This window comes from Lissotriton helveticus, chromosome 6 (genome assembly GCF_964261635.1).
Source record: "Lissotriton helveticus chromosome 6, aLisHel1.1, whole genome shotgun sequence".
Taxonomy (NCBI): Eukaryota; Metazoa; Chordata; class Amphibia; order Caudata; family Salamandridae; genus Lissotriton; species Lissotriton helveticus.
The window spans coordinates 244,095,334-244,120,697 of NC_136067.1; the positions used below are offsets into that span (position 1 = coordinate 244,095,334).

A 25,364-nucleotide genomic window follows, 5' to 3' on the forward strand; every position below is an offset into this window, starting at 1 on the left:
AACATTTCCAATAAAGCTCTTTGATTGCTGCCATGCTCAACACATCTTGGCTGCTTAAAATACAAAGTTCGGTCTGTACTGTACACTAATCTTACCTTCTCCTCTAAAGGAAAGTGGTCAGCATGGCTGGCTCTGGTTGTGTTCTGGGCGCGATTGGCCGCAGACCAGATTGCCTTAGGCGCGTTAATGCTTAAGAGTTAATTTTAAAGGTAAGAGAGTTCCACTAACCCCGCCTAGACCGCAAAAAACCTAGAGGGTCTACTGTTCAAGATGGCGTCTCTATAAGTTTACTAATTTGCTATAGTGGTAATTGTCTTTTCCCTCAGTTCCAGCCTCCCCTATGCAAATAAAGACAAGCTCATACAATATTCGAAGAACATCCTTAGTAATCCCTACAATAAAAGTACATAAAAAGGAGGATCAATAATTCAGAAACAATTAAAAAACTACAATTTTAAAATAGGTAAAGAAAGTACTCTTGTGCCGTCCTATCTATCCACTGTGTGTCCGCGATAAGGTGTTCATATTAAAGGTAAGGGAGTTCCAAAAACCCCACCCAAACTACAAAAAATAGAGTCTACTTTAAGACGACATCCCCACAAGTGTAATAATTTGCTACAGCAGTAACTATCTATTCGCTCTTTTCACGCCACCCCAATTAAAATCAGAGACAAATTCATACAATACGCAAAAACATCCCTAGCAATCCCCAGACTAAAATTCCGTAAACAAAGAGGATCAATAATTCCCCAAAATTCTAAAAATACAAATCTGTAGTCTGTGGCACTACTTTTTCATTATGGGGGGGTGATGACTGATTAGTGGCTGAGATGACTTTCCTGCTTATCAGTACTGCTTCGATTTGCTGGAGAGGTCCCTTATATATATATATATATACTAGCAGCCCGTCCCGACGTTGTCCGGGGATGAAATATAATGTGTGCAATGTTTGTAATAGGAAATGTGAATTTATTGGGAGGTATGCAGCATTACGTAAGTATGACAAAAGGCAATAGGATTTTTATGCGTTCTTTAACATTGATCTTGCATGTCGTCTTTTACCTGTCTTGAGAAGTTGTTGATGTTGGCTAACGTTAGTTGTTAATTTGTGTGCAATTTGTTTGTCCGCTTGTGCATGCACTGCTAGCAATAGCGTTGGTGATAGGTGCCTCCTTAGCTGTAACGTATTTGTAGAGTCTTCGTGATCTGTGCATCATCAGCGGTAACCTTTGCAGCTTGCGGGTGGTGTGGAGTGGGTTGTTTATGTAATCCCCAAGAGCGTTGTGTCCGACGTTTATCCTTGTACGCTGACAGTGCCCTGCGTCACAGCGTGCTTGCGAGGGCTGCGCATGTCTGATTCACGCTGGTAGGCTGGTAGGCTGACTGGCTTGAGGCCCCGCCTGAGCCCCGGAGTAAATTGCAATCGTTAACTGTGTGATTTCGGCTGCTACGCTGCCTCGCTTTAGCCTCCGCCGTAGCCGTGGAGCAATATGTTAAGGCGTGAGCACACGCCCACAAGGGAGTCTTCTAAACCTTTCTTTTTCGGTGCACCATATAGCAGTAATTGCGCGTGAATGCCAAGGCGTGAATGGCGCTTCCCGTGAAAGTCGCGCCCATGCGTCCTGTGAAAGCCATGCCCATTTCTTTTTTTGTTTTTGGCCAGGCCCCTATGACAACGCCAACGCCCAGAAGTGTTGTTTGCCGCGCCCATTGCTGACAGCACAACGCCGACGCCCACAAGGGACTACTTTCCCCCTAAGGTTCTTTTACCTTTTTAATGTATATGGTGGGCAGCTGTATAGCCTATGTCCATCTGCTGCAACTGTCCTTTACAATGCTGTATTGGGTGTTGTTATTGGTGCTGTACTTCTTGAGCTTACCCGCCTCAAAGGTTTCAGCTCTCTCTTTATAATAGTAGTATAGATATATATATATATGTATTGTTCACTTATTGGTGCCACTAGGCTAATCAGACCTCATACTTTTAAGTTAATCTGCTGCTGTACAGGTGAGAGACATCTGTTGTGTGTGTATGTTTGTACGTGTGTGTCCTTTTAAATCTTGCTCTATTATTGCAACATTCAATGCTACGTAAAAGATTTACATGACAATCAGTGTGGAACGCATGAGTCAACTGCCTAACACCCGTTGTCTGAGACCAGCGCCTTGAGTCCCTCACCGGTGAGTAGCTCACTTTACAAACCCCTGATTGATTGATTGATCAGAGGTTGACCTGTATGTCACCCATCTAATTTAGGTGAGTGGACCTGCAGGTCAGTGTTTACTGCCAGGAAAATCTGGCGGTAAGAGGCAGTAGAAACTGTAAAATGCCCTTCTCGCCATGTGAGATAATGCCCATGGCGAGGGGAGCTATATTTTTTTATTTTCTAAAAGTAAATCCATGTTTGGAAATTTTTTTTTTTTTTTTTTTTTTTTAACTTTGTCATACAACTCCACCACGTTTGATGGTGCAGTGGATTGATAATAATTGCCCTGATGGTGGTTGCTGTCAATACATTAAATGTCGCTAGCCCAAAAAACATACATTTGGCAGTCAGGACTTCGATCAGTGCGACGGAGTACAATACCCCTCCGCTCTGCTATTGGACGGCTCGACCACCAATATATAAATGGGGTCCTAATTCTTTAACGTTTCCTTCAGTAAGCATCTACATCTGGATTGCTCCACATACATCACTGTGAGAATCAACCTTTTGTCATACATGGTAAATGTATTCCACCCTTTCAGTCTTTAAAGCCATCTGACATCCTTGGGTCTCTTCTACAGTATACAAAACCATAAATGAATACATAAACGAACAAACAAATACATAAATAATCAATATTACCATTGTATGCCTCACCTAGGAAATCCGTTTCCCTTAAGGGTGGCATTTTGTGCTCCTTATGTTCCAACATAGGACTGAAACATCAGTATCAGATTACAAACAAGACTCATATGCTAGGGATTGGGAGTTGAAGGATGCATTTGACGTGGCTACTGCCAGTGAGGTCAAACTTATGACTATGAGCTCCATAGCCAGAGGGTATGATCAAGAGGACCTGGAGCTGAGAATCAACATTATTGAGTCAATTATTGATTCTTTATTTGAGAAAGAGGGTTCCCCGCAGGGGTAAGGTGGGCAAAAATGCTGAATTTAAAGGCCTGACATGAAGTCAATCAATGTCTGTGCCGATAAAGGTGAAATGTACTTGGCTAGGGTAGACCTTACATGCCTGAATCCTGAGGAGTTTCATGCATTCAGACCCCTGTAAGAGCGCAAAAAATTGTAGCTTCAAAGTTCTAGGCCTGGACCGGTTCAAAGACTATGCTGCAAGATAGGTGCCAAATCACTAGAGGTTTATAATAATGCTACATTTTGAACTGCTTATGGACCCTTTAGATGCAATGATCAGGAGGTCAAAGAGGAACCAAAAATCATTGTCAGTGGGGTGGAGTTCGTGGTTTCACTCTATGCTGACAACAAGCTCCTTTGCCAGATATTTCCAAGGGATAATCTTAACACATTAATTTGGGATGGTCTCGCATCTCACCATTAAATTGGTCAGTGGCAGATTGGTGTGGACATTGACCTCCCACGCTGGGGATGTCAATATGTGTGCTTCTCAGGTGCTTTGCCTGCGATCTGTATTGTGACTTGTAGCTGATGGATTAGAGGAAGATTTTACCTCCAGGCATACACAGGACAGTGGCGTAACAAAAGTTAAGGGGGCCCCTGCAGCTCACAGAAACCAGATCGTAAGAGTAATGTACCTGCAGTGGAAACCTGTAACATCTTACAGGCAGCCATGTTCTAAAGCTTCTTAACCCGCCAAAAACAAACACACTTCATTTTGTAAACCCCCATAGCCCAAATGTGTTGACTCAAAACCAGGAGTGGCCCATGCAGGTAAGAATGGTGGGGCGGAGGGGGGTGTGGGGAGGGGGGGCGGAACTCAACACACAACAATGTAAAATGTAAAAAAAATCCCTCGATGTCGCCTGTCGAGTCAACCACCCCACCCTGCCCAACCCCTGCAAAGTATGTGGTGGGGCCCATCCTCCGGGTTCAGTCAGGGAGCTCTCAGGCTAGGGTACTGTCCTGAGGGGGCTCTCTGAAGCTCGGGCCACCCGCACCGCAGGGGCTGCAGGGGCCTATGTTACGCCACTGACACAGGAGTATGCTTTGCATTACCTCCTTACACATCTTGTATCCTAAACAGGTACTTTGTGACTGTGGGATGGATTGGGGGAGTCCATGTTTACCTGGAATGCTTTGGGGTTATTACTCCTATTTAATACTGATCATGTATAAGTTCTGCATGTACATTTTGAAAAATATAGGCAAAGGTTTCAAGTAAAAATTCAAATAACTGAGTGAAAACCAAGATGTACAGCTGAGAAACATTTGGCATATCACAGAGAAGTGTGATAATCAGCCTTTGAGAAGAAGAGTAGCATCTGCAGATATGCACACCGTTTGATCTAATATGGAGTTCTTCAGCCTTATTTGACCCCACAGCAGCAATTCTGAGTGTATTGTACTGCTTCTTAATGGCTCACTTGTATCTCATGGAGCGCTTTGGTAGATAACCTGGTCTGCAAGTATAAACCATAGTAGTCATTCAGTAGGGTCTGCGTCATATGAGTTGCAAAGCTCACAGAAACCAGATCGTGAGAGTAATGTACCTGCAGTGGAAACCTGTAACATCTTCCAGGCAGCCATGCTTCTTAACCCGTCTAAGCAAACACGCTTTATTTTGTAAACCCCCATAGCCCATAGTGTTGATGCAAAACCAGGAGTGGCCTGTTCAGTAAGAGTGGTGGGGCGGAGTCGGGTGGGGGAACTCGACTGACGAAATGGGAAAATGTTTTTAAAATTCCCTCAATGTCGCCTGTCGAGTCAACCTCCCTACCCTGCCCAACCGCTCTTAGCTGCATGGGCCACTCCTGCGTGAAACCATGAACTAACAATCCTAGGTCAAGACACAGCAAATGAGGGTTAATCCCTCGGTGTTGACAGAGTTGACAGAGCTAACATTTACCATGGCTGCAGTGCCATAGCAGGGGTTAAAAAAAAATCACAAATTTGGGTGCAGTTGGCCCCTCACATCCTTTAGACCCAACATCACTGCATCAGCTGCCCTATCATTGCTCAACCTCAGCATGGCTCCAGTCCACAAATTCTTGGGAACTCTGAAATTCAGTGATTTCCATGAAATTTCTGCTAATTTACTGACCTTTCATTCAAGCCTGCACAGGCTTCAGCCTGAAGTCACTGAATTGTGTTTGTAGAGTCCTTGTGTTTTCAACCTTGAAATCTCACAGAATGCGGAAACAAATCGAAGAGCACGCACCTGCTCATTGGCTGCATTATGCGGGGTAGTGTAAAAGGTCACTTACAGACACGTTCAATAACATCTGTGACAGACATTCAATAACATTTCTTATCAACAAGTAGGATTACCATCATGTTAGGTACCTGACTGAATAATGTGTGTACTTTTAAAAGACAGTGCAATTGCGCCGTCGTGATAGATAAGCCACGAAACAACTTTGTAAATTGTCCAACATACTAATGTGGAATATGTTTGGTAGTAACCTGTCTTAATATTACTACTGTTTGTCTCCAAACCTCTTCTACAAATCAAACAGTGCATATGCTTTGCAGGATTTAGATTTAGATTTGAGAATAACACTTTCATCATTATATGATTTTTATATCATGAGTTAAGATCTATACATTGTGTGGCCCTGATTCCAAAATAATGCATACATCTACACATCTTAGCTGTATACATTCAGGGGCTTATTTACAAGAGTCCTGCCTGTGCCGTTGGATCATCATTTTTTTTTGGCACTCCGCTGATGCAGGCCCCTCAGTCCTATCTATGAGGCATCGTAAAGCCATCCTGTGTGATTTTGCCTGACCTCATAGACTGGAGTAGGGCAAGACAGCGGAAAGCCCTGCCTTGTCTTACTCTGTGCCAAGGAGGCATTCCATGGGCGTTGCGGTGGGTGTTGCCATACAGTCCCCATGGATTTTTACGCTGCACCAGATTTACAAAATCACATAAATCTGGGGCAGTGCCAAAACCTTACGCCTCCCCAGATTAGGCGTAACAAGGAGAAATGTCCATATTTTTTCCTCTTTCCACATAGAATAAGGAAAATGCTCCATGGACTGTTTTTGTGCAGGAAGGTGTCCCTTTTTACACAAAAACAAATCTGCCAACAACGCAGACACCCATGCACCATAGTGAAAGGGTGCCTGAATTGACGGTATGTACCACATTGTGCACCCTCACTAGCTGAAATGACAGGAATGCACTGTGTCTCATGAATATAGTGCATACCTGCCCTTTCAAATTGGCATAGGGCAGCGTAGCAAAACCACTTGTGGCACTGACACACGCCAATTTTTAGTAAATGAGGCCCTTCATCCGAAGTCAGTTTGCTGAAGCAATTTTTCTGAAAATCTCAGAATTCAAGGTGTACAATGCCCATGATTATGTATATAAATGCGCAAAAACATTTTTGCGATGTTTTTCTGCTTTTGAAAATCCTTTTTGCCTTGTGGAGTAATCCTTCCTTTTCACCCTCATGAAGTCTAGGGGTGCAGCGTTTGTTTTGCCTTCCTTAAAACCATTACTCAAGATAACAATTGCACTCTTTTCTAGGATTAAACAGTCCCTGTAAGATATTTGTAATGCCTATAATGTTGATGCCTGTGATACATATACCATTTCCAGCCTATCAGCACTCAGCACATTTTGCATTGACTCTCTCCGAAAATGTCCACTCCACCACACTATGGTTACATCTGCAGACAACCAGCTGCCTTGGTACATGATCTAATTTGTATATGAACTGACACATATTCTGTGAACAAGAGTGTCCACCCTTCAATCTATTTCTATGGGTAGCCAAGACTTTTGATGGTCCTAAGTGTAGAGAGAGTATGTATACAATTAGCTAAATCAGTCAAGGGAATGGGAAAGTCAGGCTGACTACCGGGCCACAGCAGACAAGGACAGTAGACGTTATAAGCTTGTGCAGACCTGGGTTTGGTTGCAGGCTCACAAATAGGAATTCCACTAAGCTTATTTCTCAGTTATCATCACTCACTTACCTCCATAGTTAGAGAACATTTTTTAACATGAGCATCACTTATTTACAGCGTGCTAGTACCCACCTTGCACTGCATTTTGCAACTGTTGGGAACAATTAGCAAACCGAAACTTATTAAACAACCTAATGCAGATAGAGTTGAGTCCTGAAATATTGTTGCAACAGACGTATTGCCCACACATTTCCCACACATGTGAGGGATATCAGTACTGAGCTCTTTCATAATAGGATAAATCATGCTGTCCCTCTTGATGGTGTTAAAGAAATAATTTATATAAATGATGGCTTAAAGGTGCAATGGTTAATTGTAAAAGTAGCAGCTCATAACAAATGAGGCCAAGGATTTGACTGTCATATATTTCAGTGAATACTTTGTGAATTGGTCAATATACGACATTGAATAACAACACTTTGCACATGAAAGAGTGCCCCTTAGAAGATGTGCTATCTAAGAAAAAAAAAGCAAGAGTCCTTCTTCAGGTTCTGCCTGGATATTGGTGGTTTTACGCCTTATCTAGGAGGGCAGCCCTGTGTGGAGTGCAATGACTGTTTTTTAAATGCATTAGCTGAATTATAAAAGGTCATCTGAGCCATGGATTTAAAGTGATATTGGAAACTCCAATTAGGCTTCAAAGACTGAGCAGATAAATGAGTTGCCTGGCTGTTTTGGTGAATATCTCCACAAGACGTAAAATGGGAACACCTATCCCAAACCCTACTTAACACTGAGGGGGCAAATACGATCTTGGTCGGAAAGACTCCGACCTCTGCTCAGAGGCTTTCCGACCAAGATCATCGGTTTCACTTCTGAGCGCCATATTACAATTTAGGTGGTCGGAAGTAAAGCCAGCTGTTCATTCTGGCTGGCTTCCGAAGGGAGTCGGAGACCAGCCCATAATCCAAATGGACGGCGTTTTAAGCCGTCCTGATTATGATGCTCGGTGTCCGGCAGGCTTTCCATGCCAGACTTTCCGACATGTGAAGCCTGTCAGAGAGTGAGTTTGGGGGCCCCTAGCAGGGCCCCCTTCTGTTTGCAGCCTCCAGTTGAGATCCAAGGGGACACCTTGGTGCCCCCTCCTCGATCCCTGCACCACACGGCAGGCACCCAAAGGTGTCTGCCATGCGTTGTAGGGATGAACACAACCTCCTATTTCTCTATGGGAGCTTGTGCTACTGACGGTTTACAGCCATAACACGTGCTCCAATGGGGAAATGTGGGTATGCAATTGCCCCATGTGTAGTTGCATTGTAGTTAGGCGGTCGGGACATCTGAATGGAGGTCAGTCGGTCCTGTTTCTGTGACCATGTCGGGTGGATGCAAGTCCGCCCGACATCGTGATAAGCCCCTTAGATGTGCTTCCTGATTTGCCATGGTATATTCCTTGAAATCACCTTGCCAAAGTGCATTATCATTCATGTCATAAAGACAAGTAGGATATCTGAATTTCTTGTTGATTACCTGTGTTGGGTGATTTCGATGCCACTCTAGAGACAAGGTGAGGAAGTCAGGAGGGAGAAATGCAGTTAAAAATTAAACATACACTGATGCATTTTGGACTGTGGCTGTACATATATATATGGTCACTGACTTCCTTAAATCAAAGTTACAGAGGAACCGGAATTGACAACTCACAAATAGGCTACTGGGGACACGATACGGATAGACATTACATGACCTTCAGTTGTTTGAGTGTGCATTATTTGTCTATGTGTGGACAATGTTATATGTGTCACATGCATTGGTACATCTTCACACGTTCTAGTGTGTGCCCAGAAAAGGCTTGAATGTAGGCATTACACTGCCAGCCCTGAAAAAGGCCTTTCCCAATGGGAGGTTAGCAGCTTCATTTGTGATTAACCTAACCTAGTTTATAGGTGCTCAATTAACAGAAACATTGATTTTATCCTGTGTAGCAAATGTGAGATTTATGCATTAACTCCCCCTCCTTGCTTCTTAGGCCTTATTGTTAGAAAATGATTCGAAAGACCCCAAAATTGGATCCTGGATACCATCTCATTGGTTGCTGAAAATTGAAATTCTGATTTTAGGTTCAGTGCCACTTACGTATCCTGGGGCAATACGCGATTCAGCAAGCAATATGCTAAATTAACGCATCCAGCTGCGATCCAGCTGACTATAACATAGAAAGGGAATCAGACTAATAGGTTAGGGATGTGTGGAAAAACATAAAAAAATATTGAGGTGTCTATAGCTGTCATGCTTAACTAATGTTTAATTGATGTGATATTTGCAATTGTGATGACAATTCACATGCACAAGAATAAAATATAACCAGTTCTAAAACTTTAGAACATACCAATCCATTTTCTGTGTGTATGTACTAATTTGTGGTTCAATGTGGCTCTATGATGTCACCTGTAGACATAAGAGAGTCTCTGATAGGTCTCTTTGACTCCTATTACTCTTACTTCCTATGTGTTTTACACAGTGGAAGTAGTGAGAGACACTTAACAATGCTCCTCTCCTCCAAAAAGGTCAATTAATGCCTTTTTGGGTTCAGGACGTCCACTGGAGGTGACCTTAAGTATCTCTGGGTGGATGATTCTTTATTAGTAATGACCTCACCAGAATTCTAAATGCACAGCATGTGACTCCATACAATAACAAGTACAATGTACAAATAATAAATGACTTCAAAATGAACAGATGCAGTTCAAAAACAGGGTTGAGGTTCAGAAGGTAGGTACTGAGATCACACTGTACTCATTGTGTCTCTCTGCCTTCATTGGAGAGGGACTCGCCTTTCTACTTTCTGTCTGTAGGATTTCTGTGTCCAAAGAGGTACACGGGGGCTGCAACCAGCCCAACAAACCCATAGCTCATCACTCAGACTAAGGATCACCAAATCCTCGGCTACATCAGGAGGTCTTGCTCTTGCTTTAAAGAGACTACCGAGCACTGTTTGTTGGGGGCCCTTCTTTTCGTGGTTCACCCAAGATTTTGTATTAATCGGTAGTAAGGGCTTAGTGCTTAGCACAGGCTTCAAAGCAGAGTCCCCCTGCGTTGTGCTATCCTAGTCTTTATCTGTGAATAGAGAATGCCCTTGCTTGGGCACATAGTAAGTGTTGCAGATGTGCCTTCCAAAATGGGAGTGACTTTAGTCTTGACTCAGTCTCTGTCCTTTCACAAAGATAGGCCCAAGCCCTGCTGTGACTAAAGGAGCTGCACATTTGTTACCAGTGCGTCTCATAAGCTTTCTGAATTGTGGAGCATCTGACACCCCAGGGCAGCCTAATCTGGTAAAATGTTGACTTCAAAAGCTCTCTAAAGATTTTTCACCTTTAAGTAAAAAAAGGCAATGTAGCTTTACTGGAAACTTACTCATAATGTATTCTTTAACAATTGCATTGATTCTGCAAAATAGATGTAATTCCTGCATAAATTTAATCCATTTTTCAGTGCAATATATAGCCAAGCCCTCCATGTCTGTTGCGCTGGTCTTTGTATTAAATCATAATTATTATGGCCCAACTGGCCTTAATGTTTGCAAAGAGACAGGTGGCCATTGTCTGGATGGGGGTGAGGGCCCGATGCTAACAACATATGCGCCTGTCACGTAGAGACGAGGGGGCGTCTGAGGCTATGATGCAATGATGTAATGAGCCCAGTTATTGGGTATGTTTCATGATGATAATGATCATTCTAGTGAGGATGAGTGCGAGTCAGAAGTTTGAATGAAAAGTGTGTACCTGCACTTGATGCTTTCCAGATGACCAAGTGGACAACGATGTTTATGGTATAGTGTTTGCTTGACCTCTTATTTTATATATTGTTGAGTTTAAAGGACCTCAGACCAATGGATATGTCAGCCTATGTCTTTGATTATATTATGCAACAATGTATGGTCCCGGAAAAGATTAAATGATGGCTCTTGTTAATATGGTCATGATGCACTGTATGATATTTTTGTTTTCCATTAAAAATCAATAAAATACAGGTTTTTTCTTAAAAGTGATAGTTATTCAGATTATACCCTGAGTGGAGACTAAAAGTTATTTAATTTTTTTCACTCATATCTGTTTAATGCTTTTACTGAAAGGACCTTGTACAGGTTATCCGTAAAGGGTACCTCCATTTATGGCTTCTGCAGTACATGGTGCATGGTACAACTCATCTCCTAATGAGTCCTGCATTGAATCCTACCACAAAGCTCAATCAAGGGTGTATGCCTACAGTTAACCAAGCTGTGGTTACCTGTCCTGTCAGAAGAATAGATCGGTTGTGCTCAGTGATTCCAACTCCAGCCGCGTTTTCTTGCACTGCAACAAAGCATCTGTAAAAAACTTCTCCTGCTTCCCAGGACCCAGGACTCCATCACAAAAGTAAACATTTGCCAAAATGCCTAGCTTTTTAATGGGAAACTTTGGATTTATTGTCTCAATTGACATCTACAGTGGTTTCCACACAATATATTTGAAAATAATTTTTATAACTCCAAGTAGCAACGGAAAGTTGCCAAATAATTATCAGTCATGGTTCCATATATAGGTGTGTAACAATCAAAGTTTGCTGTGTAACGCATGCACACTTTGGCCTTATTTGGAGATTGGTGGACAGGATTCTTCTTAAACGTGATGGTTATCCCCCCTGTTTTTATTCTTCAGTCATGCTGCAGAACATTGGGTATGCTAGACAGCACTGGATTGTAACATTTTGACTTCTATGGACCCCACATAATCATTATTGGGACACAGGGACCCTCACTAAATTATTATTGGAATTAGTGGACCTCCACTGAGTCATTGCTGCAAACTGGGGGACCCCCAACAGCAAATCAATACAAAACAAATGCAGGAACAAGCATTTATCAAACAAATACACAAATGATAAAACATCTTATTTATCTTGCAAACAAATATTTCAAAAAATCAAAATCTTAATGAGAAGTTTGAAGCTTTTCTAAATTCAACTACGAACACACATTGTCCAAATTATATTCTGATTGATGCACTTGCCCTACTCCCACACGTGAATCTAAGGATACTCATTTAATTTTTTGCCTGCAATTTCAAATTCCTTCACATTTATAGAACGTTTTAACATTTTAAATTGAACATTTTGTTTCCTTATTTAAATACACTTTATTATTCTGTTAATGTTATTCAATTTTCTAAGCAGTCGTATCCTATCCCCCCTGAGCAGGGTGTGCACACCCCTAGGGGCCTCAAACAATCACATTAAGAACCAGTGCGGTACAGCATTGCTAAAAATCACTGGTAAAGCCAATAGGTCCCAAAGGTGTCCTGTTACTAGTGCAATAGAATATAAAGGACTTATAATATGCCAGACGGGACATCTGTCCCGTTCATGATGGAGTGCCAAGTCTACCAAACTCTAAATACGGTCCTTTCCCTTTAGGACGACCCTACCAGACTCTGCTGTCTGGTTGCAAAATACATATTTTGGGCTTACAAGAACATAGAGGCACTTGCAGCACACCTGCTGTTACCATTGGCTGCCTTTACTGTCACTCACATTTGCCTACTTCTTATTTGATGATTTGCCTTGTTCATTTGTTGCTTGTCTCTCCCTTGGATGATTGCCAATTTACCTATATCTGTTCACTGCTCACTTTTAGGGAGTTACTTTTTTCTTTTGTCTTAAGCACCCTACAAGAGTGTATGTGTTTTTCAACTGTGTCCCTAGTGTGCTTCTCTTTCCACACTCCATGTTGTTCTCTCTCGCCCGTGTGCTCCTCCCCACTACCTCCCTGATGCACCCGCGTTTGCGTGCTCCTCTCCTTCGATTTAGTTTGTCGTCCATGTTCTTTTTCCCCAGCTCCACATTTCACTTTATCTCACTTGTTTGCTTTCTTCCCCTGTGCTTTATGTCGCTCTCTCTCACCTTTGCTTTTCTCAGCCCTTAACCACACCCTCTGTGTTGCTCTCCCACCCATGTTTTCTGTGTGGCTCCCTCCCACCCACACCCCTCATGTTGCTTCTGCCCCCCCTTATTCTTACCGCCACCCACTTTAAAAAATAAAAAAATATATGTTCACACTTTTTTTGTTTTGATGACCGATCCTTTTTGGAGATATTTGAGTTACTTCTAGTAAACTCGCTCGTGGATCAGGACATCTGTAAAAACAGTTCACTAGCCCGTAGGCTCGACATTTTTTCATTAGTTTTTTTCACACATTGCAACAAATAAAGTCTTTCAGACCCGGCGCATTCAGCAACTAGACCCGAGGAAAGAGCAATGCTACGTGACTTACACAACAGCAGGGCTTTTGTTAGTTGTTTTCTTTTTTTCAATGTGTGTTTTTTTTTGCTTCTTTCGAAAGCCCCTTTGGGATAGTTTGACATTTATTACCTATGAGGAGATTGTCTTTCATGGCACCGACCTGTAGACAATAAGTAGTCAACCTGTGGTCAGAACCAATAAAATATTTATCATCATTACCGTTGAAAATGAGGATAAGTTGAAATAACCTTTATTGTATGGGTCCCTGGAGCACCCTTTACACTTAGACTCTTAGCATACATTCCTAGAAGCCTAGCAGATATTTCTCGCCTGTGTAGGGAGGGGCGTTCGTCCTGCGCTTCTCACCGGGTTCACTCAGGACAGCGTGTGCCCTCTCCCCCCCCCCCCCCGACCCACACACCCGACCCATCACCCTCCACCCATCCCCCACCCTCTGTATCTCCATCGCTGCCCCCCTGCGCGTCTAATTGGTGCTTGAACGAAGTAATAAAGCTCAGGGCACGGACGCTACCAATCAGTTCGATGTGACGAGCTCGGCTGACGAGGAGCACACGAGGAGACAGGTAGCCCGAGGGTTCGGACGTGTATTGGTGTGTCCACTCTTCCTGTGACGGACTGTGCCCGATCGGGGCCACTTCTGAATGGACTGTTGGGCGTGGAGGGCTAACGTTTTGGTGCGGAAGTGAAGCTTTTTTTCCACACTTCTGAAGGAATATGTGAAGCCTCTCAACCAGACAGGTACAGTAAACAACTTCTACTTTCTTTCGCAACGCGAGGTTGATCGTTTACAGGGCAGACGGAGCGCTTGCAGTCTCTTCGTAAATCGAATTATCTGGGAAAGATACCGTGTGGTAGATTGATTTACCGCCATGAAGTAGACATGTTATGTTTAAGTGTTTATTGCAGTGTCATTCAGTGACCTCTTCGCGTGTCCCGTGACAGCTGCTCATATGGTTTTCATGAAGAGCGCAATGTCAGGAAACCAGCGCTTTACACTTTAAACTACGAATATAGCAAGTGAGCTGCGCTGATTTAAAGACGGATAAATATTAAATACACTGGTGTACAAATGAGTATTGAGTCTGGAAAAACGGGCACATAGATTAAAATATACCCCGACTGATGGATGAATAGAGAGAGAGATAGACAGAGAGAGATGTGCAGGAGCTAAATCTAGACATACCTACAGCACATATGTAAATATGTTATAAGTGTATTTTTATAGCACATCTTGGTCCACTTACATGGCTTCTTGGCGCTGTTGGGCTACTGGGTGTGCAGGAAGCTTTCTGTATAAAGCAGTGTTTCCGACTGGTGTGGTGCTTCTTTCAGGTGGTTGTACATTACTACCTTCCCCAGCAGCTGTGTGAGTGGGCTCTGGCTACCCTCTCTGTGTATGGTTCTGTCTGTTCCAGTGTTTCCGGTTCCACTGTAAGGGCAAGATTCTCAAAGGTTTATGTCTGGTTGGCGTTACTTTTTTAATGCAAACCCAATCATAAACCTGTTTTGGGATTAACAAATTGCATTGGTTTGTATGGAATGGAAAACGAACGCAAAGCAGAGCAAAAGTCTGCTTTGGATTACTTTGCATCACAGGAGCATTACATGGGTGTTCCCATGCAACCACTCATGCTTTTTGATTCAAAACCTTATCTACTAATATTGGCAGACAGAGTTTAGCGCCAAAAATAAATACCGCTGGGAAGCAGGTGTTAAAAGGAGAAATGTCATTTCTCCTTGCTTTTCTGAATGTGCATGTATGATGAACTGTGCAGCACACATACAAAGTAGAAAAAGCTTTGAAGTGTGTCTACTCACAGTATTTTGTACAGGCAGGTTACTCTGCCTGTACAAAACCTATTATAGACTCAGTTATGTACCCTAGGGCTTTGGTGGTAAGGTGTGTGCCTGGTGCAGGGCAGTTGAAATTAGCACCTGTGATAGGAGATGGGAGGAGAGCGCCATATCTCTCTGAATATGGTGCTCTCCTGCTATCTCCTTCTCATGCAACGCAGCCTCTTTGGGTGCTGCGTTGCATTGCCTGACAGCTGCGAGAATCTGGGCCCAAGTGTCTTACTGTCCCAATATGGTCCTCAGGACACTATTCACTCAGCCACTCAACTATTTTGGCAAGGTATATATTTAGGTTTCTGACAATGGAATCTTTAGTCCTGAGTTTTAATTCAGGTTTCTTCGCCTCACCAAGGTGCCCATTCTTGGGTAGATCATGTCATCCTTCTCTGCCTCAGATCCCTTATCTGCAATATTTGAAAACACAGACAAATGGGCCAAGTGAACTTTCATTTGATGTGCAATCCAAGGCCCTAGCAGGATCTTGCTTTGGTCTCCTAAGAGGGCTGAGACCTTTACTTGGCTATTGTGCACCAAAAGTCCGCCAAGCCATCCTTCAGGCCACAATTGTGTCGAGGTTGGACTATGGTAACTCCCTCTATCTAGGCACCAACAAATCCTGTATTACTCGCCTCCAAAGAATCCAGAATGCGGCGGCTCGCGCCTTGCTAGCTCTGCCTAAATCATGTTCGGTTTTGCACCTTTTGCCTAAGCTGCACTGGCTCCCGATTGCGAAAATAATTAATTTTAAGTCTTTGTGTGTAGCCCATAAAATCTTGACTCGTCAGGGACAGCCAATTTTAGCGGATCTGCTTGTCCAATATGTACCGTATCGCCATTTGCGATCGGCTAACTCGGGCTCGGTTTGTACTCCCCGTTTTCACAGAGCCAGAGCAGGCGGTCGCTCCTTCAAAGTCCAGGCGGCGCGCCTTTGGAACTCTCTTCCAATCCCTATTAGAAGACTTCAGAACCACCTGGCCTTTCGAAAGGCTCTAAAGACCTGGCTCTTTCCAGCTTAGGATGCTCTCCATCTTGCGAGTGGTCTTAGCTCTTGCTTAGGTAGCGCTGGGACGCCCCGTCACTGGGGCAGCTATGCGCTTTATAAAACTTAAAATTAAATAAATAAATAAGTTCTGGCGAGAAAAACGGTATCACAAAATGCACAAAATAAAATTGCTTTTCACCCATAATGCTAAACATTCTATGAACTTGTTAAAACAAAAACATTTTCAAGACAGTTTAAACTTGGCTTTTTGAGGTTTTAATGTTGCTCTTGATATATGGTTTGTACATGTGCTGGACCATTCAAAGAGTTAACAAATGTGCAAAAAAGTTATTCTTGTTTGCTTACAATCGACATTAGGTAATACATAACATGTTACACTGTGCATTCGCATATATAAATATATATATATACATATTTATATATATATATATATATATATATATATATATATACATATATATATGTATATATTACCTACTGGCGGTCGCCAGTAGGTATATATAGTTAGGATTTTTTCTCTATGGGTTTTTTGAAAATTCTATGTCTAATAACTTTGGCGTTTGTGGACGGAATTGGCTGAAACTTTCAGGAAAATGGAACATTTTGTTTCTGAGCAGCCCTTGAAAATTTGGGGGGGGTTCGTCAAGGGGGGGCTGAGAAAAAAGGGGGGTCCCAAAACGTGTTTTTAACATTGAGTTTTCCATAGGGCGGTTGGCCTCACTTTTAGCCCGAACGGGTGAATGGATTTGCACGAAACTTGGCAAAATTGTAGGGACTGGTAGCCCGATGTGCCTTTTGTAGGTCTCAATATATGTGCTACAGTGGATTTTGAGAAATTAACGTTTAAAAAAAGATATATATCTGTAACAGCGGACCGGGCAGCGCTCCAGGACGCGTACTTTTCGCGCAACGGAGCTTTGTGAAGCGAAGCTGATTGGTTCTCCGGCGTCTGTCAACATTCCAAACAGTCCGTAGCGGCCGCCATCTTGTCTCTCGGTAGGATCGAGAGACAAGAGGAGGCCAAAGCGAAGGGGCAAATGACCATAAGGGGGAATAGTAGATCCTCGCTGACCCCCTACGTTTGATGTGGAGGTTTTAAAAGGGCTCCGCGGGGCAAAAAAAAAAAATAATAATAATAATCGAACGGCTGAATGGATTTGCACGAAACTTGGCAAAATATTAGGGACTGGTAGCCCGATGTGCCTTTGCTAGGTCTCAATATATGTGCTCCAGTGGATTTTGAGAAATTAACGTTCAAAAAAAGATATATATCTGTAACAGCGCTCCGCTTCGCGTACTTTTCGCGTTACGGAGCTTTGCGAAGCTGATTGGTTCTCCGGCGTCTGTCAACATTCCAAACAGTCCGTAGCGGCCGCCATCTTGTCTCTCGGTAGGATTGAGAGACAAGAGGAGGCCAAAGCGAAGGGGGAAATGACCATAAGGGGGCATAGTAGATCCTTCCTGACCTCTTAGGTTTGATGTACCATTTTGTCAAGTTTGGTGTAATTCCGTTCAGCCATTCAGGCTGTAGACGTATGTAAATGTCCTATGGAAAATTGCATGGGGAAAACACATTTGAAAGTGTTGAAATTTAGAACCAATTAAAATGTTACTTTGGTTTTGTATTTGTGTGTGATGAAAGTTAATTGGTTATGTATATATGTCAAATGAGAGGAAACCACAGCCATTTTGTGATACTACTGTCTGAGGTACATTTGTGAGGAATTTTTGGTGGTGAATTTCTGGTGTTTGATTTACACAGTACTAACACTTCTGCTACTTTTAAAAAGGTGAGTTGTTAATTTGTAAGGGGAACTATGTTGTACACTTGAAGATAATTTGAAAAATGTTTTCTGTTATTTATTTGCAGTCCTTCTGTTATACTAAATACTTGATAAAGTTAGTTTTATATTATGTATTACTAAAAACGATAAATGAAAGTGATTATTTTTTTCTGCAATTTACAGCAAGCAATTTCAAAATAAAATGGCTCACAATGAAGAGACCGTGGCAATTTCTTTTGAATTGTCCACTACATTGATTGAAATTGAGAGCACCAATAATGAAATATTGTCACAAGGAGGACATGACTTGTATGATTCCATTAGATTGATTGAAATGGACAGCACCAAGAATGAAATATTGTCACAAGGAGATGACTTGAATGATTCCACTACATTGATTGAAATTGAGAGCACCAATAATGAAATATTGTCACAAGGAGGAGATGACTTGTATGATTCCATTAGATTGATTGAAATGGACAGCACCAATAATGAAATATTGTCACAAGGAGGAGATGACTTGAATGATTCCACTACATTGATTGAAATTGAGAGCACCAATAATGAAATATTGTCACGAGGAGATGACTTGAATGATTCCACTACATTGATTGAAATTGACAGCACCAATAATGAAATATTGTCACAAGGAGGAGATGACTTGAATGATTTTTTTGATCAATCTCTTGATGGCGAATTTATCGAGTGTTTGGAGACCATAGAGTTACAAGAATCATCATTGGAGACTTTTAATGAGGACATTGCTGATGAGGACATGTTACTAGTTCTTTCAAATTTAGAAAATTCTGAAGAATAAATTTATATTTAGAAATCAAAAATTGTTTGAGACATTATTCATTTTTATTTTTAATTTATGAGGTTGTAGCGAAGTGATTGTAGTATAAAATGAGACTTATAGTATAGAGTGCAACATTTTTATGTTACATGGTAAGTTTACTCATATTTACTTCCCTTCTGCCACTATATTATCTCCAATGTGTATTTGACATCTCTTCTTCATCTCCGGCCTCCTTTCTCTCACTGTGTGTCTCCGATGCATCTTATCGCTGCTATTTTGTGTAATTACAGAAGAGAGTAAAATAAAATAGTTCGGAACGTGAAAAGGGGGCAAAGTAGAGTACTCCTCACCCCCTAGGCCTTTTTAGGCGGTCCCAAAAGGATCAGTTTCTGCTTTCCTGAGAGATTATGGTATGAGTTCCATATACCACAATAACTTGCATTACAACATGCAAGATATCTATCTCCTATTACCAACTTTTGGAGATATTCGCGCTAAGCGCGAATATCTCCAAAAAGTAACACCTGCCCTGAGCAGTTCTTAGCCATGTTACCCAATGGGAGGTGGATAACATGGCTAAGAGCATTAGCTCGGTAATGCATGAATATCGCTGAGTTTTTAGCGATATTCATGCATTGCGGCCGTTTATTATCGCATTTGCGATAAACCTTGATAATAGCAAGGTTTATCTTCGATAATTTCTGACGATGCTTAGTGGTAAAAAATTGGTTGGTAAGCATCGTTAGCGATAAATATCGCTTAACTTTGGTAATATGCCCCAACGTCTGTTAACGTTCGATTCGAAGGAAATGAGGAAGTGTTGAAAAACATTGTCTGCGCCATCTTGCCTTTTTTGAAATGCCACACTTTTGTCGTGCACGGCAGCCATTTTAGATGTCTTGACCAGACCCACTCTCTGCACGCTGTCGATTCGTAGCATGGCTCCTCACCCACGCAAGCATCTTCCCTAGGCACTGGTCACCACCGCTCTCTGTCTTATGCATGGGCAATAAACCTCCCCCCATCTGCGCTGCTCTTCCCTGAGAATCACACTCTGTGCCCGCCCGACACCTCCCTTTCGCCCTATTCACTACCGCACCCTCTGACACTCCTCTTTCTCTGTGTCCGATTGTCCAGGCTATCAGCTAGCCCTGCAGATGTAGTTTATGGCCCCAGCTGTAAAGAATCACCCCTCTTCAAAGGAGTTATAGTAGATCAAGGCCCACACCCGATGAGATCCGTCACACCACACGTGTTCCTACTATCTGAAAACCATCCTGTATTGTGATTGGGGAGGGGACCGAGCCTGAAGCGGAAGATTCCAGGAATGACTCTTTGTACATCAAAGTTTTTACAATTATGTGTCACATTAAAAATATATAGCACTCCAACAAAGTAGTAGGAATATAAAACTTTAATAACATATAAATATATACAAGAAAACAAAAACAGTAAAAACATTTAAACAACGAAGAGACCGTGGCAATTTCTTTTGAATTATCCAATAGATTTATTGAAATTGACAGCACCAATAATGAAATATTCTTGTCAGTAGCGGTCTGTTGTGCGAATAGTTCCAAGGCAGCAGAACGCGCTGAAATCTAGATGGCACGAAAGTGATGTCTAGTAAGTTGCCGCCCAGCAAAAAACGGCGTGGGGCGCCGCGGGGGTGAGTGAGTCCAGTAGGCACCACAGCTATTCTTACCGGCATTGCAGAATTACTGCTGGGGACAATGCCTGTGCTGTAGTAGGGTCACAGCAGAAACAAAAAGGATTCTGTTGAAGATGTTGTTGGTTTTCAATTTGAAAACAGTTCTGGTGTCAACTGCTATGCTAATGTAGTGGTTAATGTTTTGTTTTCTCTAGAAAATGTAAAAGAGGGGGAGGCAGTCCAAAGTTCCGTTAAAAGGGCAAAGGAAAGGATCGGTGGTTTGAACTATCAGTCAAAAAGGGGAGGGGGTGCAATAATTTTTCCTACCGGGTCACACTGTGCTTTCACCGGAAGTGAGGTCTGCAGGATTCTAGTAATTCAAAGTGAGGCTGGCGCCAGCATGGGAGCGCCGACGTCCCGCGGATACAGTTTCGTCACTCCACGGGCGATCATGGCAGTCATTCCCCATCGGGGGTCGGAGACTCCCGCGGCTCCTCTAGAATCTTCAAGGTCGTGGAGGACTACGGTGGTGGAGTCAACCAGTGACCGGGCCATTTCTTTATGCTGGGCCCGCTCTTGCCAGGTCGACCGCCATTTTGAGAGTTCGGCAGCTACCGGCGATCGCGGGGTCACATGAGCGGACGGGCTCCACCCTGCCGGGCGAGACGTTGCAGCATGGCCACAGTGGAAGAACCCTTTTCCGGGTGCCTGGAGCGCTGAGGGTGCAGCTGGGAAGCCTCCACCTGGGGAGGCGGGAGAGGCCTGTTCGCACCGTCTCTCCCTCCCAGTGCACCCCACGGCGTCTCGCTTGAGATTTGTTATGGCCGGACCAGGCGATGAGGACGAGGGGGGGGGGGGGGGTCGGAGGCATGTGCAAGACATCCCCCCCCAGTGTTGTCGCAGCCATTATAAAAGAAAGAAGTGTCCCGTCCGTCTTCGGGCCGGGCTTCCGGTGGATGTCGGCCGGACGCCCCTGGCTCTGGCCCCATGAACGGGTTTCTTGGTTTATCGGCTGCAGCCGGATCCCGTCGGCCTCGGCCCCCCGACCGTTGGTGGCCGGACCGGAAGAGCATGTGGCGGGACTACCTGCAACTCTCAAGGGCCACCGCGGCCGGACTGGGAGAGAGAGGGGAGGGTCGAGGAGACATTCCCCCCCCCTGCAACTGTTCAGCGTTGTAAAGGCAATCCCCTGGCCGGGTCCCGCTGGCCTCGGCCTCTCCTCCGGCTACACCCTACGTTAGGATCTCCTGGCCGAGGCGTGGCAGCAGGACCTGCCTTATATGGGCTGCTCCCGGCTGGGCGTAGCCGGAACCCTGCCCCACCTTGGAAGTTTCCAGAGTGGGGGCGGATGTTCTACTGACTTGCATTTTCCCTAGTCTATCGATTTTTTTGGCGTGGCAGGCGGTGGGACAGCGAGGGGTGATTTGGTTTCTCTTACTGTTTTTCTGGTCTCTCACCACTGGCATATTTTAACGTTTTCTTGTTTCTAGGACATTAATAGGTTTTATCATTACGTTATGTTATCGTTTCTTTGTTCGTTGTTTAATAAAAGTTCATGTTCATCAGTGGCCTACTGATTTTCGTTTTCCTATTTTTTTCTTTCCAGGTTGTTTCATGGTAAAGTTTCTGTTAACAGGATACAGTGATCACTTCGTTATTATTGCATATGTCCTTTTCACTAGGGGTGCTCTCTGGTCGGGCCAGATGACGTATCTCTAGTAAATGGTCCGGGTGAAAAAGGTGCATCAATCAGTGGGGAGTAGATAGGCATGACAGATTACAACGGGGGAGAAAGGTCCGCATTACGTACCCTTTCACTACTTGCAAAGATTTTCCTACGTTTATTTGCAAACAGGGAATACCTCCAAAAAGAACTAATTCCCAAACAGTCAATGTTCGGACAATCAATCAATCAATGAGGAATGAAATAGGTACGACGTGTTAAAGGCTTGCGTTACCTACCCTTCACTATCTGCAAAGGGAGAGAGAATATTCCTATTCTTCCTCGTTTGCAGGTAGAGAAGATCCTTAAGAGAATTAACTTCGAACAATTCAATGCTCGATTGAAACAATCAACAAGGGGTACTGTGAACACAAATGAACGCCGCTTATGTACATACGCATTGCTATTTTCAACAGGTTGTTCCTAATGTTTCTATTTTAGCGAGGTCAAAAAGAGATCCCATTAGTGGCCTACTGATTTTGCTCGATTCCTTTTGTTTTTTTACACGATTTTTCGCTATCTGCAAAGACTAAACAGAGTATTGCGACTCTGTGCTTGTTTGTAAATAGAGAATGAACCAAAGAGAACAATCAATCAAATGGAGAGAGAAGCAGGCACGACGGATTACAAAGGGGGCAAAGGGCTGCGTTAACTACCCTTCACTATCTGCAAAGAGAGAGTACTCCTAATAGAAATGAGGGGTGGGGGGCAGCATTCAAAGCAGATCAGTGTGCATAAACACGAAAATGTTTTTACTTACCACGTACTTGACATTCGACAGCTTATGATATTTGCTATTAAAAAACCATTGAAATTCACTGAAAAAACCATAGGTTATAGACCATATATAGTTAGGAATTAGCATTTACAAAACCTTGAAAATTCACTGAAAAAACCATAGGTTATACACCATATATAGTTAGGAATTAGCATTTAAAAAACCTTATTTTACTCACACAAAACCATTGAAATTCCATATATAGTTAGTTGCACTAACTATATATCGCGCACCCGCAATCCACTGCTGATCATGTCACATATTACATCATTCATGACATGGTCAGTGACATCACTGATGACATCACTGATGACATCTCAAATGACATCACTGATGAGATCACTGATGACATCATCCAGTGACTGTGTGTTTCTGTAAAGTTTAAATATGTTTTACATATTGAAGAATGAGTAGATGTATAAGTGTCTGGACGAAGGATTTAGTAGGTGCATGACTGAATGTATGAGTGAGTGATTAAATGTGTCTCACTGAGTGCATGGGTTAGTGACTAAACTGTCTTAATTTGTGCATCATTATGTCTGTTGTTCTGTAAACTGCTGCATGTGTTGATCAGTAGCTATATGATTAACTATATGGGTTATTGATTGATTGTCCAAGTATTTGTATAGGAGACTGAGTGTGTGTGTGGCTGGCTGGGAGGTGTGTGACTCTGTGCAGATCAATGTGTACTTGTATCAATGATTGTATAAGAAAGTAAGTATGTGTTAGTATATGTTTGAAAATGTAAGGTGCTCTATGTTTAACTGTATAGACAAGAAAATGGAAGTGTGATTGATTCTTTACAGGACTGACTAGGTGTGTGAGTAACTCCATGGATGAGTGGCAGAGTGTAAGTGTCTGTATAGGTGTATGAGTGCATATGATAGTGTTGTAAAGATGAGTGATTGTATGTATGAATGATTGTATGGGTGAATGAGTGAATGTGTGTGTAGACGTAGGAATCAGTGAGTACGTATGTAGTAACTAGTATTGGTGTGTCAATGGTTTCAAAAATTATACTCTGTATTTAACACTGGGTGAAACAGAGGTTATATTAAAACGTGAGGAGATGCATTGTATTGTCACATGAATGATATCATCAGTGATGTGGTCATTGATGTCAAATGAGATGTCATCAGTGATGTCATCAGTGATGTCACTGACCATGTCATGAATGATGTAATATGTGACATGATCAGCAGTGGATTGCGGGTGCGCGATATATAGTTAGTGCAACTAACTATATATGGAATTTCAATGGTTTTGTGTGAGTAAAATAAGGTTTTTTAAATGCTAATTCCTAACTATATATGGTGTATAACCTATGGTTTTTTCAGTGAATTTTCAAGGTTTTGTAAATGCTAATTCCTAACTATATATGGTCTATAACCTATGGTTTTTTCAGTGAATATATATATATATGCATATATATATATATATAAAAATATTTTTGGGGGACAAAGGAGGCGGCACAACCGGGTACTTTTGAAGCCCTTTAATTCAACGCTTCACCCCACCAACGCGTTTCAGCCACATAAGTCCTTCTACTGTTTCTATATTTATACTTTCCCATATTAGCCCTTAAGTGGCATTATGGGATATGTAGTTTGAAACAATTTATTACAATTAAAAGAAAAGGAAAGACAAGTGCGCTTTTCTTTACATGCATATAGTATGTGGCGTCAAATGTTATTTCACATCGGCAGAGTTGTTTACTGTTATTGAAAGTATTGGGATTAGTGCCCTTGTTTTAAAGTTCTGTTCGTATTAGGTTAGTACCCTATTTTTGGAAATTCATTTGCACTTTCACTCCAGATGTATATGAAGTTCTTCTCCAAAATTAATGCCTCTTGGGCTCTTGGTTCGTAGTCTGATTATGAGGCGTGATTCCATTTGACGTAATTTTCGAACGGAATCTCCCCCTCTTTCCATTTTTGGCAACATTCTGATCCCGTAGAAAGTCATTGCTCTCCCGTCTCCGTTTTGGCATGTACTGATGTGTTTGGCAGTCGCATATAACATGTTCAAGTTCTTTACTGCGCGAATGTGCTCAAGAATTCTCTTCTTCAACATACACGTAGTACTGCCAATGTATTTCTTTCCACACCTGCACTCTATCATGTACGCTACATTTTTAGAGGTGCATGTAATGTACTGTTCAATGTGCATGATTCTTCCGTCCGGTTCTTCAATGTTCTTCATGCTTTTTCCAATTTTGCAAGCCTTGCAAGATGAGCATGGTTGAAATCCTTTACGTTGTTGTGTCAGCCAGTCTGGCTTTTGTTTGATTTCAAAATGACTTTTCACGAGAAGATCTTGTAGAGATGTATTTTTTCTGTAGGTTATCGAAGGTTGTTTTCCAGCAATTTCTCCTATATCAGGATCCCCTGATATTAGGTGCCAATATTTCCTCA

General features: G+C 42.6%; 1 protein-coding gene across 1 annotated transcript in view; it reads left to right on the forward strand.

Moving 5' to 3' along the window:
• Window positions 1-13,977: 13,977 nt before the first annotated feature.
• The window catches only part of OPN5 (opsin 5), a 463,602-nt gene continuing 452,215 nt past the window's right edge, over window positions 13,978-25,364 (forward strand). Inside the window, exon 1 of the mRNA XM_078646756.1 lies at window positions 13,978-14,096. The gene's annotated coding sequence lies outside the window, so the exon portion shown is untranslated. The remainder of the gene's footprint in view (window positions 14,097-25,364) is intronic.